This window comes from Piliocolobus tephrosceles, chromosome 10, assembly GCF_002776525.5.
Source record: "Piliocolobus tephrosceles isolate RC106 chromosome 10, ASM277652v3, whole genome shotgun sequence".
NCBI lineage: Eukaryota > Metazoa > Chordata > Mammalia > Primates > Cercopithecidae > Piliocolobus > Piliocolobus tephrosceles.
Genome location: NC_045443.1, coordinates 53696717 through 53710584, shown reverse-complemented (window position 1 = coordinate 53710584; position 13868 = coordinate 53696717). Strand labels below are relative to the sequence as shown.

Below are 13868 nucleotides of genomic sequence, written 5' to 3'. Positions count from 1 at the left end.
TTTTTTTTTTTTTTTTTGTATTTTTTAGTAGAGACGGGGTTTCACCGTGTTAGCCAAGATGGTCTCAATCTCCTGACCTCGTGATCCGCCCGTCTCGGCCTCCCAAAGTGCTGGGATTACAGGCTTGAGCCACCGCGCCCGGCGAAGAGGGTGAAGACTTTTGCTTTAACCTGTTGGAGGGGGGGGGGTGTCCAGCTGGAATGGTTACTCGGCTGAGAGCCATCTCCCTGCTAGACAGACCCTGTTAACAGTATGATCCATTCAGCCAGTGAGGGGAAGGGAGGTCTTTAATAATTATCCCACCTCCATTAGAGAAGTCCCCCTCCGCCCCCAGTCCTGCTGCGCCCCTAGCTATGCTCTGTCATTTCCCACTCCTCACCTCCAGAATTAGAGGACTGGGTGTCAGGATCTGCTTCAGACTCTTCTAAGTCATGTTTGGCGGGGGTGCTGAGGGGAGGAGAGGGTGTTCAGCAGTGGTGTTTGGGGTTGGATGCCAGGAGTATCTGGTGGGGGAGAGGGAAGGACGTAGAGGGATGCAAACGAATCCCCTTCTCTCTCTTCCTCCTCCCAGCCCCAGCCATCTGGCTCCACAGTGGAGCCAGGCACCGTGGCAGCTGACCCCAGAGTCAGGAAGGTGCCTCAGGAACACAGGAGGGTGAGAAATGGGGAGCAGGTGCTAGTTTGTCCCTCCCCATTCTCTTCATTACTAGTCCAGTGGCCTGGCTTGAGGTTCAGCCTATTCCCTGGAGACCTTTCTTACAAGTTGCTGATAAAATGACCATTTGCCCCTTCCCCTTTCTAGTAGTTTCCTGAAAGGAAATGGGTGGGGAAAAGAGAGGTGGGTGGGTGATCAGCCACATCTGATGGGACTGAGAAATGTTTCAGGACATTTGGGGTTAGTCTGCCCTCTGTCCTCTGGATGGGGGGAGAAGCACAGCTGCAGAATGGGGTGCCTTATAGCAGGAAGTAAACATCCAGCTGTTGGGCACACTGTCACCCCAACCTCATCCTTCCTCAGAGCAGGGAAGATCCTGATTAGATGAGATGAGGCGGGGTCTCATTCAGGGATGAAGATGATTGCAGTCTTTCTGCACCAGATGGGAAGAATGGATCCTACCTCGTTTTCTTTTCAAATCCCAGGTGGTCCTCTCCTATCCAACACCCCTCTCCCAGCCGCTTCTGGCTGGAATAGTCCTAAAGGTTGCCCTGGAGACTAGGCCTGGGGCTCGGAAGGGGTGGGGGCAGTCAGTGGGGCACAGGAGTAACCGGCTCTTCCGGAGCAGAGTGGAGCCAGCGGTGGGTGTGTGTGGGTGTGGGGAGGGGCGTGGCTACACCCGTCTGATGGGCGCAGGCTCCTCCCCTGCCTGCCCTGTCCCCGACTGGCCGGCCCCCTTTAAGATTGGGAGCGGGAGGTAGGAAGATCCTCCCTCATCTGCCCTGGAAAAGGGAAGGGAAGAAAAAGGGATACCAGCTTCCTTACCCCCACCCCCATCCCGCCGCCCTTGAGGCGTCAGTTTTATGCCTTTCTTCCCCAGCCTTTTTTATTTGGGGATAGAGAGGCATTTCTTAGCAGAAGTTTGCCAGAGCCCTCCTTTCTCTAGAAGGAAGGAAACCTCTCCCCTGAGTGTGACCTCCACCTACTCAGGGATTTGAGGTCGGCAGGCTGTTGGAGGAGTATTTTTTTTTTCCCCAAGGTGACCTGTAAATCTGTTGTTTCGACAGGGAGGAGAGAAGGGTTTTGGTTTCCACCTGCCTATTCCCTCCACTGGTAATCTACTTATCTCGAGAGAGGAAGAGAAACCCCCGTTAGCCTTCTCTGTGGCCCACACACTCTATGAGCCTTTGCTAAAGCTAGCTTCCTTCTTATCCTCTCTGAGCCATTTGTAGTGGGGGGTGAGGGGTGGGGTGGAGTCTTTCCCCAAAACTCAGGAAGAGCCCACCCCTCTGTGGAGTAAGGAAATCCAATCTAGATTGATGGATCTCACCCCCCAACTCTGCCCATTTTTCAGATCTCTGTCCTCCTCAGACCCCCAGAGGAAAATGTATTTGTTGACAACCCCCCCAACTTGCCAGAGTTTCATCATCCCCACTCTGTCGCTTTTCCAGAATATTCAGCAGCCTGAGCTTTGCACAGTTTAGGCAATTGTTTCTAGAACTGCGTTGCATTGAATTGAATGGGAATTATCTTGAAGCCTGCAGAGTGTTGAATTGCAAGGAAAGGAAACCAGGTTTCCTTTCTTGTCATATTTTATCCACTGTTTGACCTTGAAGAAGTCATTGAACCTCTTTGGGTCTTAATTTCTTCATCTGATGAAGGAGAGAAGGATGAACTAGAAATTCTCTAAGCTCTAATATCATATGACACTGTTCTTCATCCTGGGGCTCTGCAATAGACATTTTAGGTGACAGCCAAACTCTAGTCCTCTGCTAGATTTTACTTTTCTGTTCTGAGTTTTCACACAGTTATGTAGCCCTGTCAGAAAAAAATTTACAGAATTATAGAATGGGTGGACATTTGTGACATCTTTTTGCTGATTAGTTTTCAGCTTATCCTTTACTTCTCTGACTGCATTTAGGCTACACTCAGGTCTTTGCTGTCTGGTTCCAGAGCCGAACCTTCTTTCCCCTACGCACAGGAATCTTTCCTTTCCAGTGACCAGGACCCTGCAGATGTCACCAGCGAAGTGGTGATCCAGGCAGGACCAGGCAGCACTGAAGGGACAGAGGTGAGTGGGTGGCAGACTCTCTTGCCTCTCCCCATCCCTTTAGCGCCCTGAGTGAGTAACCTTTCTATTTCCACGTTTCCATTACCCTACCTGGAAAACAACTGCCCCTGAAATTCCCTTGATTCTCACCCCCTACCAGCCTGTTAGAGAAGTGGCACATGCCTTTGGGCCTAGACATTTGGTCTAGTCTTTTAGGTTAACCTTGGGACTGTGGCACGCCTTTCAGTTTGCCCTGTGTGAAGCAGGACTACTGCCGCCATGAGATGCGGGTGCAGAGGGAGCTGCCAGGTGGGCAAGGTGGCCAGGGTTGCAGGAGACACAGCGGCGCTAGGACCCAGGTCCGGGTCGGGAAGAGAGACTGGAAGGCTTTAGGACCCTGTGGCGGAGGCCGCGTGGGGAGACTCTCTCCCGGCCGAGGCTTCTCCGCCCCCTCCGGCTGCGACTCACTCCTCCCCCGCCGGCCATGTTGGCTCCTTTCGGGCCCCGCGGTTGAGCCGCGTCCCCCTCCCCCCTCCCGAACCCCGGACCCCAGACCCCCTCCCCCAGCGGGCGTCTCCACCTCTTCTGGCGCCCGGAGAGCGGCCATGTGAACCGCCTGTTACCCGGGGAGAGACGAGCCCCGAGCCTGGCTGGACGCCGCTGCCTCAGGTTTGTGGGGTCTGTGGCCAGGGGCCTGAGGGGGAGGGAGCCCCACTTTCATCCGAGACTTCCCCCGGGGAACAGAGGCTTTACAGCCGGCTTGAGCCTCGCCGGGGCAGGAAGCCAACTGGAGCTTATTTCCTGCGAGGATCCAACCTGAGGCGAGGGTCTTCTTGCCCTGGGGTCTGGGAGGAGAACGGGGCTGGTGGGGCTGCTGAGGACCCCGGATGGGGCCGCGGGGGCAGGAGGAGCTGTAGGGGCTCCTGGCGACGACTGTGAGGAGGCGGAGAAGCCACCTGCCTGGTGGAGATGTCTCCTATGGGGGACTTGGGGTGGAATCCCCGGGAGGGGCTCCACCTCCTCGGGTGGGGGTGGGGATTGCCTGAGCGCGAGTGGGGGGGTGAAGGGGTTCCCTTGGCGGGTTAAACGCTCTGTTTGTAGGGAGCTGGGCGTTTTGGCTGCGCTGAGTGGAAGGCGGAAGGGGTTTCCAGGGGTCTGAGAGTTTCTCCCTCGGGAAGCGCACCCATTCTCTTGAGCGTGGAGATCAGCAGAGGGCCTTCCTTGCTGAGGGTGGTGCTGCTCTTGGCCCGGGGCCCTCGCGTCCCGGGAGAATCCCCCATTCCGGGGATGGAGGTTGATAGGGCTTCCGCTGATGCTTTTGAATTTGAGCTGGGCTGAGGGGCAGAAGGGAAGAATAAATAGGAATTCCTTTTTCCAAGGAGATTCCCCACTGAGGGGATCCCCGCTTCCGTGGCAGAAAGGTAATATCGCATCATCCCTTTCTTTCTCGGTGTTCCCAGTTTTCAGGAGAAGGCAATGCCAATAGCAGTTATCCTTTGTATGGTTTATTGAAGTGAGAGATTTGTCTGCTTTGGGGGAAGATGGAGGGGGATAGCTTGCACCTCCATCTGTACACAAACAGCCCCTCCCCCAGCCTCCCGCAGGAAGTGGCCGGGAAATGGCAGCTGTGCGTTTGCTGCTGCGTGTCTTGTTGTTTTGAAATGTCCATTTTAATCAGATTTGGTTTCATTTTCTCAAGCCTTCTGGGCAAGCTTGGATCTTGCCAACCATGTGGTCCGAGAGACCTTTCGTTGGACTTTTTTTTTTTTGTAAACTTGTCAATCGGAAGTAGTCAACTTCAGTTGACTCACGTATCCCAATCCCTCCTCCCTAACATCTCTATCTTCCTGTCTGGTTTTGTTTTGTTTTCCCTTGAGCTAGAGGTCATAGAGAAGCAAACTCAGTTACCTACCAGCGGGGTACACTCTATATAAGTGATGCAAATTCCCTTAGCATAGAGAGCTGTCAGGGAGACTAGGGATCTTTTGTGGCATGAGTAGCTTCTTGGGGTCCTACTTAGTATAGTTATTATGACAGTTTCTATATTGCAGAGCACCTGAGCTAGGGAGCTTGTGAAGAAGGATAGATTCTGAGAAGTGGAGGAAGAGGAAGCGGTGAGGAAGATTTAACCATTAGATGGATTTGTGTGTTGGGCGTAGGGACTGATTCACAGACTGAGATTGGTGAACTCGGTCCTCAGTGGTGATTCTAGCCTAAGGGCAGCCCCTGTGGGAAGCCTGTTATGTGACTGAGGGTGCTGGAGATATTACCTTCTGCAGAACCAGCTAATTAGAATAGTACAGTTTGTTATCATATCACTTACTCTTTAATCCATAAAAGAACATCTCCCCTCTTATTCTTCTTGGAGATTGGTAAGCGTTTTCTCTGTTCCCTGCAAAGTCGTGTGCCCAGATTTTTTTTTCTTTCTTTTCAGTTGATAATCCCAGGATATTTCTCCTATAACATATAGTGATGGACTGTGTGTTATGTCCCCAGGCATTTTGTTGCACACTGGATTTGATTAGGGGCAACAGTTGGCCACATAATGTTATTTTTCTTTCTTTCTTTTTTTTTTTTTTGAGACGGAATTTTGCTCTTGTCGCCCAGGCTGGAGTGCAGTGGTATGATCTCGGCTAACTGCAACCTCTGCCTCCGGGGTTCAAGCGAGTCGCCTGCCTCAGCCTCCTGAGTAGCTGGCATTACAGGAGCCTGCCACCACATCCGGCTAATTTCTTTATTTTTAGTAGAGATGGGGTTTCATCATGTTGGCCAGGCTGGTCTTGAATTCCTGACCTCAGGTGATCTACCCACCTCGGTGTCCCAAACTGCAGGGATTAGAAGTGTGAGCCACCATGCCTGGTCTCTTTTCTTTTCTCTCTTTTTTTTTGAGATAGGGTCTCACTCCGACGCCCAGGCTGGAGTGCAGTGGTGCCATCATGGCTCATTGCAGCCCCAACCTCTTCAGCTCAAGTGATCCTCCCACCTCAGCCTCCTGAGTAACTGGGACCACAGACACGCACCACCACACCTGGCTAATTTTTTGTAATTTTTGTAGAGGTGGGGTTTTGCCACTTTGCACAGGCTGGTCTTGAACTCCTAGGCTCAAGTGACCCGTCTGCTTTAGCTTCCCAAAGTACTGAGATTACAGGCATGAGCCACCATGCCCAGCCTATGACCACAGGATTTTAGATTTTGAAAGATAAAGTTTTTTTTTTGAGATGGAGTCTTGCATCTGAGATGGAGTTGCCCAGGCTGGAGTACAGTGGCACCATCTCGACTCACTGCAACCTTCGTCTCCCAGGTTCAAGTGGTCTTCCTGCCTCAGCCCTCCAGTAGCTGGAATTACAGGCACGCACCACCGTGCCTGGCTAATTTTTGTATTTTTAGTAGAGACGGGGTTTCGCCATGTTGGTCAGGCTGGTCTCGAACTCGAACTCAGCCTCCCAAAGTGCTGGGGTTACAGGCGTGAGCCACCACGCCCAGCCTTGAAAGATAAAGTTTTAAGATTATTTGGACTATTCTGAAAACTATCTAAGCCTGTCATTTAAATCATCCTTTCACTATTTATTTTCCAGGCAAAAACCTCCCACCTAGATGAAGATCCCTAGATTAAAGATCCAGTATGGGAGCAGATAGACACTTATGATTGTGTGAAAGTGGCATCATCACTAGTAAGATAGCATCATTGCTCTTCTCACTGGGGCTGTTGGGGTTTTTGATATTCTGGAAACAGTAAAAACAGTCCATCTGTCAGCATCCTTTTTCTTGCCCCTGATTAGTTCCTTTAAGTTGCTGTCCGATGGGGTTGATTTTAAGTTCCCCTTTCTTCAGCCTTTGGTTACTTACCTGAATTGGCACTTGGCAGAACAGCAAGTTGATTTTCCCTGTGTGGGGGTTAAAAGAGTAAAGAAAGAAGAAAGAACTACTCTTGAGTCTTTGGACTTTTTTTTTTTTTTTTGAGACGGAGTCTCGCTCTGTCGCCCAGGCTGGAGTGCAGTGGCCGGATCTCAGCTCACTGCAAGCTCCGCCTCCCGGGTTTACGCCATTCTCCTGCCTCAGCCTCCCAAGTAGCTGGGACTACAGGCGCCCTCCACCTTGCCCGGCTAGTTTTTTTGTATTTTTTAGTAGAGACGGGGTTTCACCGTGTTAGCCAAGATGGTCTCAATCTCCTGACCTTGTGATCCGCCCGTCTCGGCCTCCCAAAGTGCTGGGATTACAGGCTTGAGCCATCGCGCCCGGCCGAGTCTTTGGACTTTTAAAAGAAAAGCTGATTTTAAGAAAATAGTGATTTCATTTGATACATGATTGAACTGGGAGCTGAAAGAAGCAAACCTTTCATGGCCTTCTTATAAAATGGGTGCGTTTTTTTGTCGAGAGAAATATGTTGCTTAATATTTTAAGCTTCTTGATGAAAGAAAAAATCTGAGATGTAAAGAGAGCTATATGGGCTGACCAGAGCCAGTCTAGAATGAAAAGTTCATCTTGTAGTCTTGCGGCTCTGGAATCAAGTATTACTAGGAGAGAAGCAAAGCTTGTTAAGGTTACTGACAGTGTCTTCCTGCTGTTGACCTTTCTTGTCACCACTGAAGAGGTCAAGCACCAAACTGCTATTTTTATTGTTAAAACAGTATAGAAGTTAGTAATTGATAGTGATGTTTGACCTTGTGTGAGATATATCAAGAGCAGCAATAATGCCAAGTATAAAATTTGAGGTAATTCCCGGGGCAAATAATCTTCTTGGTTTGTGTCTTAGAATGTTGGTGTCCTCATATGCCTATGTATAGCCCAGATGAATAGTTTCTCAGTATTATCTCATGTGGGTCAGAAGGACTATTTTTTACCAGCTTGTCAGTCTGCCTAATTTTGAAATTAAAAAAATTGTGCAAAACAAAAAATCCCATGTTTGAAGACATCTGGAAATTGTCACTAGCAGTAAAAGTAGCATTGGCTTAGTGTTTTGTCTTGTTTCCTCATTAAAGAGAACAATTATTATGGGGGCATTTTGCAGACTAAAATACTGTAATCTTGCCAAAAATTTACCAAAGAAAGGAAGAAGTTTTTAAGAGATAGGTCGTCTTCCTTCTTTTAGTCTTTTGAGGTTGGACTCTCTAACCTGCCTTATGAATGGGGTCCTTAACCTGCCTGCTTAGCTCATTTTTCGGGGTGGAAAAGGTAGAGTCCTGAGCTGTTAGAGTTGAAATTCTGGCCAGGCACGGTGGCTCAGCCTGCAATCCTAGCACTTTGGGAGGCCGAGGCGGGCAGATCACCTGAAGTCAGGAGTTCAAGACCAGCCTGACCAACATGATGAAACTCCGTCTCTACTAAAAATATGAAAATTAGCTGGGTGTGGTGGTGGGCACCTGTAATCCCAGCTACTCGGGAGGCTGAGGCAGGAGAATTGCTTGAACCTGGGAGACGGAGGTTGCAGTGAGCCGAGATCGTGCCACCGCACCCCAGCCTAGGCGACAGAGCCACACTGTCTCAAAAAAAAAAAAAAAAAAAGAAAGAAAGAAATTCCAAGAAACAATCAGAGCTGAAAGAGGGAAATAACCTTAATATAACCTCTGGACTGTGGCCTTTAGTGTCTTGCAATTCCAGAGGCATTCCCGGTCTTCTGAGAGTAAAGTGACCGGAAGTGTGGCAGAAAACCTAACCTGCAGTTTCTTTAGTTAACAAATATATAAAAACCTATTATATGCCTTGAGTGTTCTGTTAAACCAAGCAGAACGTTTTATTAATTCAGAGCTTACGTTTATTTATTTTTCTGTTTTGTGGTCATTTGGTTGAGAACAGTGGTGAGATCATAGCCCACTGCAGCCTCCAGCTCCTGCGCTCAAATAATCCTCCCACCTCAGCCTTCGGAGAACTTGGCACTACAGGCATATGCCACCACGCCTAGCTAATTTATTGCCTTTTTACATTATCAGTACTTCCCTATTTTTAGGCCTTATTTTCTTCAAGGAGTGGCTATCTAAGTACGTCAAGATTTGGGGCCTTTCTTCCCTCTTGAAATTTTTATCTCTGTGAAGAATGAAGCTGAATTTTTTTTTGTTCTCTGAAAATAGTAAGAGCAAAGCCCGTGACCTTCATTGGATGAGTAAGCTGGTAGTGACAGAAAGGTAGATTTACTCATTCATTTGTTCAGTCCATGGACTCAACAAATATTTCCTTTGGTTCTTTTGTATACTTAACAATTAGGTGCTGGAGATATAATGGTGGAACTTATATCCAACTGATGCTGTGGAACCAACATAATGTAGAAGAAATAAGGACAGAGAACAGTCATCTTTCAAATCTTCTGAACAGCCTGGACATTACAGTTTTCTTTGAGTAGCCCCCTCTTAGTATAGTCTTCCTTCTTTCATTATCTTTGTTCTGCCTCACTTGGAGTCCTGACTAGGGAAGGTAGTTAAGGAGAGGATGGATATTTTGAGCCTTGGTCAGTATATTATATAGTTTGTGTGAGTCAGAGTTGAAGGCAAGCTTGTTACCAGGGCAGTCAAAATGGGTTATCGTGATTGGAGAAGAGGGCATATTTATTTTGTGGCTTGGTACTTGGAATTTTTTTTTAATGTAGAGGTGGGGTCTCACTATGTTGCCCAAGCCGGTCTTGAATTCCTGGCCTCAAGTGATCCTGCTGAGGTTATAGGCATGAGCCATCTCTCCTGGCCTACTTGGAACTCTCATTGGTGGTTTTTAGATACAAAAGTGAAAGCATCCTCATTTGCAGTGTCAGGAACTGGGACCAGTGAAAACTTGGAACTTTCCCAAGGTGTGGGGCAGGAATGGGACAGCTTTTGCATTAGAACGGAGTTTCTCAGCCTTGGCACTATTGATATGTGGGCCAGATGATATCTTTGTTGTGATGAGGCTGTCCTGTGTGTTGAAGGATGCCTAGCAGCATCTCTGGCTTCTGCTTACTAGATGCCAGTAGCACATACCTTCAGAGATTACTAAATGTCCCCTACAGGGCAGAATTGCCCCGGATGAGAACCTCTGTATTAGAGTGTGGTGGGTAAGCCAGAGATGTGTAGAGTTAAGAAATATCCTTCCAACGGGCGTGGTGGCTCAAGCCTGTAATCCCAGCACTTTGGGAGGCCAAGACGGGTGGATCACGAGGTCAGGAAATCAAGACCATCCCGGCTAACACGGTGAAACCCCATCTCTACAAAAAAAAAAATACAAAAAACTAGCCAGGCGTGGTAGTGGGCGCCTGTAGTTCCAGCTACTCGGGAGGCTGAGGCAGGAGAATGGCGTGAACCCGGGAGGTGGAACTTGCAGTGAGCCGAGATCGCGCCACTGCACTCCAGCCTGGGCGACAGAGCGAGACTCCGTCTCAAATAAAAAAAAAAAGAAATATCCTTCATGATGTTCACAATTACAAAGCTAAAATGTAGTGGTGTGATTTTTACTATAGAATTTGCCTTTGCTGTTTAGTCAGGATAAACATTTGAAATCTCTCTCATCCCCCTCAACTCCATCTTAGAAACCTCCCATTTGTGAGATTTTGGTGTACTACATGAGAAGAATGAACCAAAGAGCTGCAGGGACCGCCGCAATATCCAGCTGTAGGGTGTTAATGTGTCTTGTTGTCCTGGGGGGTAGCCTCAGAGGCCGGAGGGTTAGAAATGGTCAGGGAGGACACCTGTAACAGTGTTGAAATACGTAATATTTATTTCAACACTTTGTGCTTTGTCAGCCTTTGTCTTTTCTTTTCTCTTCACTTTTCTTTTCTTTTTTTTTTTTTGAGATGGAGACTCACTCCGTCGCCCAGACTGGAGTTGTGCGATCTGGGCTCACTGCAACCTCCACCTCCTGGGTTCAGCCCCCCGAGTAGCTGGGACTACAGGCGCCCGCCACCACACCTGGCTAATTTTTTGTATTTTTGGTAGAGATGGGGTTTCACCATGTTAGCCAGGATGGTCTCGATCTCCTGACCTCGTGATCTGCTTGCATCGGCCTCCCAAAGTGCTGGGATTACAGGCGTGAGCCACTGCTCCCGGTGTTGTCAGCCTTTTTCTATTAAAACCATGTCACAGGCCCACAGAGTAGCAGCTCTTTGATTGGGACTGAGAGAAAAGCAACCTCTTTGGCCCTGTGGGGAGGGCTTTATTGCTTCAAGCTTATAGGGCAATGTCCCTTATCTTACAAATGAAACATAGGAGCTCTTAAAAGATCCATTTATGTACAGCTGGGACTGGGCTGGGTGCTTGCCTGAATGTACTTCCTGGTATGACAGTCATCTGCTACTCTAGGGGTTGGGCACTGGCTGATTTCTTTTCTCATTTGGCGAAAATCCTATTAGTTCAAAGGGAGATACCCTCCTTTGCTTTACTGTTCTTACTAGCTCTGAATGGGAGGACAGAGTTTACCTTTAGGGTTTATTGTGAAAAGCATCCTGGGTAGGAAGGTTAAAATGAAATAAACTTAACGTTTATTGTTGAGAGGAGGTGTTCACATTTCCTTTGTATTCCCATACTGTGACATAATTAATTCCCATATTTAAGTAACATCTAAAATAAGGAGTCAAACTGCATATAAAGAAGTCTGGCTGGATTATCCCTAGTTTTAAATTATATTTATATTATATGTAGACTGTTTAGACCTGACTATCTTTTTTTTTTTTTTTTTGGAGATAGAGTGTTGCTCTGTCACCCAGGCTGGAGTGCAATGGATCTCAGCTCACTGCAACCTCCACCTCCTGGCTTCAAGCAGTTTTCCTGCCTCAGCCTCCTGAGTAGCTGGGCTTACAGGTGTGCGCCACCACACCCAGCTAATTTTTTTGTATTTTTAATAGAGATGGTGTTTCACCATATTGGCCAGGCTGGTCTCGAACTCTTGACCTCAGGTGATCCACCCGACTTGGCCTCCCAAAGTGCTGGGATTATAGGCATGAGCCACTGCGCCCGGCCAGGCCTGATTATTGTTTTGAAAACTGCACAGTCTTTTACTGTTTGTCTAATAATAGTAGCTAACGTAGTCCTGCTGAGGTGGCTTACGCCTGTAATCCCAGCATTTTGGGAGGCCAAGGTGGGAGAATTGCTTGAGGCCAGGAATTTGAGCATCATGGGCGACATAGCGAGACCCTGTGTCTACAAAAAAATTTAAAAATTAGCCAGGTGTGGTGGTGAGTGCCTATAGTCCTTGGGAAGCTGAGGCAGGAGGATCGCTGGAGCCCGGGAGTTCCAGACTGCAGTGAGCTATGATCATGCCACTCCACTCCACTCTGGATGACAGAGTGAGACTCTGTCTCAAGAAGAAAAAAAAAGCTAATGTTTATGGAGTGCTTGCTGGATGACAGACACTGTGCTGGGGCTCTAATTTAGATTTTCTCATTTAATCCTCACCAGTCCTGAAAGTGGGTACAAAAATTGTTACAGATGATGAAACTTAGGCCCAGCAAGTGTAAGTAACTTGTCCAAGGTTAAACAGCTAGCTAGTAAATAGTAGAGTTGAGATTTGAACCTAGAGCCCACTACATTGTGCTGACCACATTGCACAGCACAAAGACAATATTATGCGTCTAGGAAGCTTCTTGTAAATGAAGTGGTTGTGGTTCTGATGACAGTTCAGTAGAGACAGGTAGAGAAACCGATCTCAAATACCAGATAACTTCCCATTCCTTTTACTTCTCTGATTTCTGTGAGCCATCCACATATTGTTATTAATACTTACAAAAACCAGGATATGCTGTGCTTTTCCAGAGCAGCAGATAGGAGGTCACAACTTTTTTCGTGGATTCAAATAGAGAATGCAGAAATGAACTGTGACCCATCATTGAGGAGGATATAGTCCACTGCACATAGGACAGAAATTGCATGTGTCTTCTATACCAAGGGAGGTGTGCAAAAAACTGGGGAGAGGAGAGGTGAGGATCAGATGAAATTGGCCCTGTAGGCATAGTATTTCCAAAACTTCTGAAGTGAAGTATTGAATGTCTTCCTTGCTCTGTGGTATAAGCTTTGGAAGGAACCTAACTAGAGACTAAGGAATGACCTTGCCTTTAATTCTTGTACTTCAGAAGGATTATTAATCTCATGATGCTTATTTTTCAGACCCCGTACTGCTGAGGAGTAACTGCTAACTATACTAGGGAAATCCTGGCCGGACGCAGTGGCTCACGGCTGTAATCCCAGCACTTTGGGAGGCCACGGTGGGTGGATCACTTGAGGTCAGGAGTTCGAGACCAGCCTGGCCAACATGGTGTAACCCTGTCTCTACTAAAAAGACAAAAAATTATCTGGGCGTGTTGACGGGTGCCTGTAATCCCAGCTGCTGGGAAGGCTGAGGCAGGAGAATTGCTTGAACCTGGGAGGCGGAGGCTGCAGTGAGCCGAGATCACACCCTTGCACCCCAGCATGGGCAACAAGAGGGAAACTCTGTCTCAAAAAAAAAAAAAAAAATAGGGAAATCCTGGAGGACCCTGTTTTTTTGTTTTTGTTTTTGTTTTTGTTTTTGTTTTGAGGCGGAGTCTTGCTCTGTCGCCAGGACTGGAGTGCAGTGGCCGGATCTCAGCTCACTGCAAGCTCCGCCTCCCGGGTTTACGCCATTCTCCTGCCTCAGCCTCCCGAGTAGCTGAGACTACAGGCGCCCGCCACCTCGCCCAGCTAGTTTTGGTATTTTTAGTAGAGACGGGGTTTCACCGTGTTAGCCAGGATGGTCTCGATCTCCTGACCTCGTGATCCGCCCGTCTCGGCCTCCCAAAGTGCTGGGATTACAGGCTTGAGACACCGCGCCCGGCTGTTTTTGTTTGTTTTTTAAGACAGGGTTTCACTCTGTCACCCAGGCTGGAGTGCAATGGCATGATCTTGGCTCACTGCTATCTCCCCTTCCCAGGCTCAAGTGATCCTCCTGCCTCAGCTTCCCAAGTAGCTGGGACTGCAGGTGCTCACCACCATGCCTGGCTAACCTGGGGTCTTTTCACTGTAAAGACTCCGTTTTTTCATTGATGCATGGCAGGTTTAGGTCTGCTACTTAATTTAGATCAAGCTTGTCCAACCCACCCAGGACAACTTTGAATCCGGCCCAGCACCAATTTGTAAACTTTCTTAAAACATAACATGGAGGCCGGGCGCGGTGGCTCAAGCCTGTAATCCCAGCACTTTGGGAGGCCGAGACGGGCGGATCACGAGGTCAGGAGATCGAGACCATCCTGGCTAACAC

The 13868-nt window shown here is 48.3% G+C and overlaps 1 protein-coding gene across 9 annotated transcripts in view; it reads left to right on the top strand.

Moving 5' to 3' along the window:
- The window catches only part of BAZ2A (bromodomain adjacent to zinc finger domain 2A), a 41415-nt gene that overhangs the window by 2879 nt on the left and 24668 nt on the right, over window positions 1-13868 (top strand). Inside the window, exons 2-3 of one of the 9 annotated variants that reach the window (XM_023210760.2) lie at window positions 2654-2726; window positions 6281-6376. The exons of 2 other annotated variants lie outside the window; for them this stretch is intronic. The gene's annotated coding sequence lies outside the window, so the exon portion shown is untranslated. Of the gene's footprint in view, window positions 1-2636; window positions 2727-3047; window positions 3375-6280; window positions 6377-13868 lie in introns of those variants that run through there. 6 more of the 9 variants (XM_023210759.2, XM_023210757.2, XM_023210758.2 and 3 more) reach the window with 6 other exon arrangements.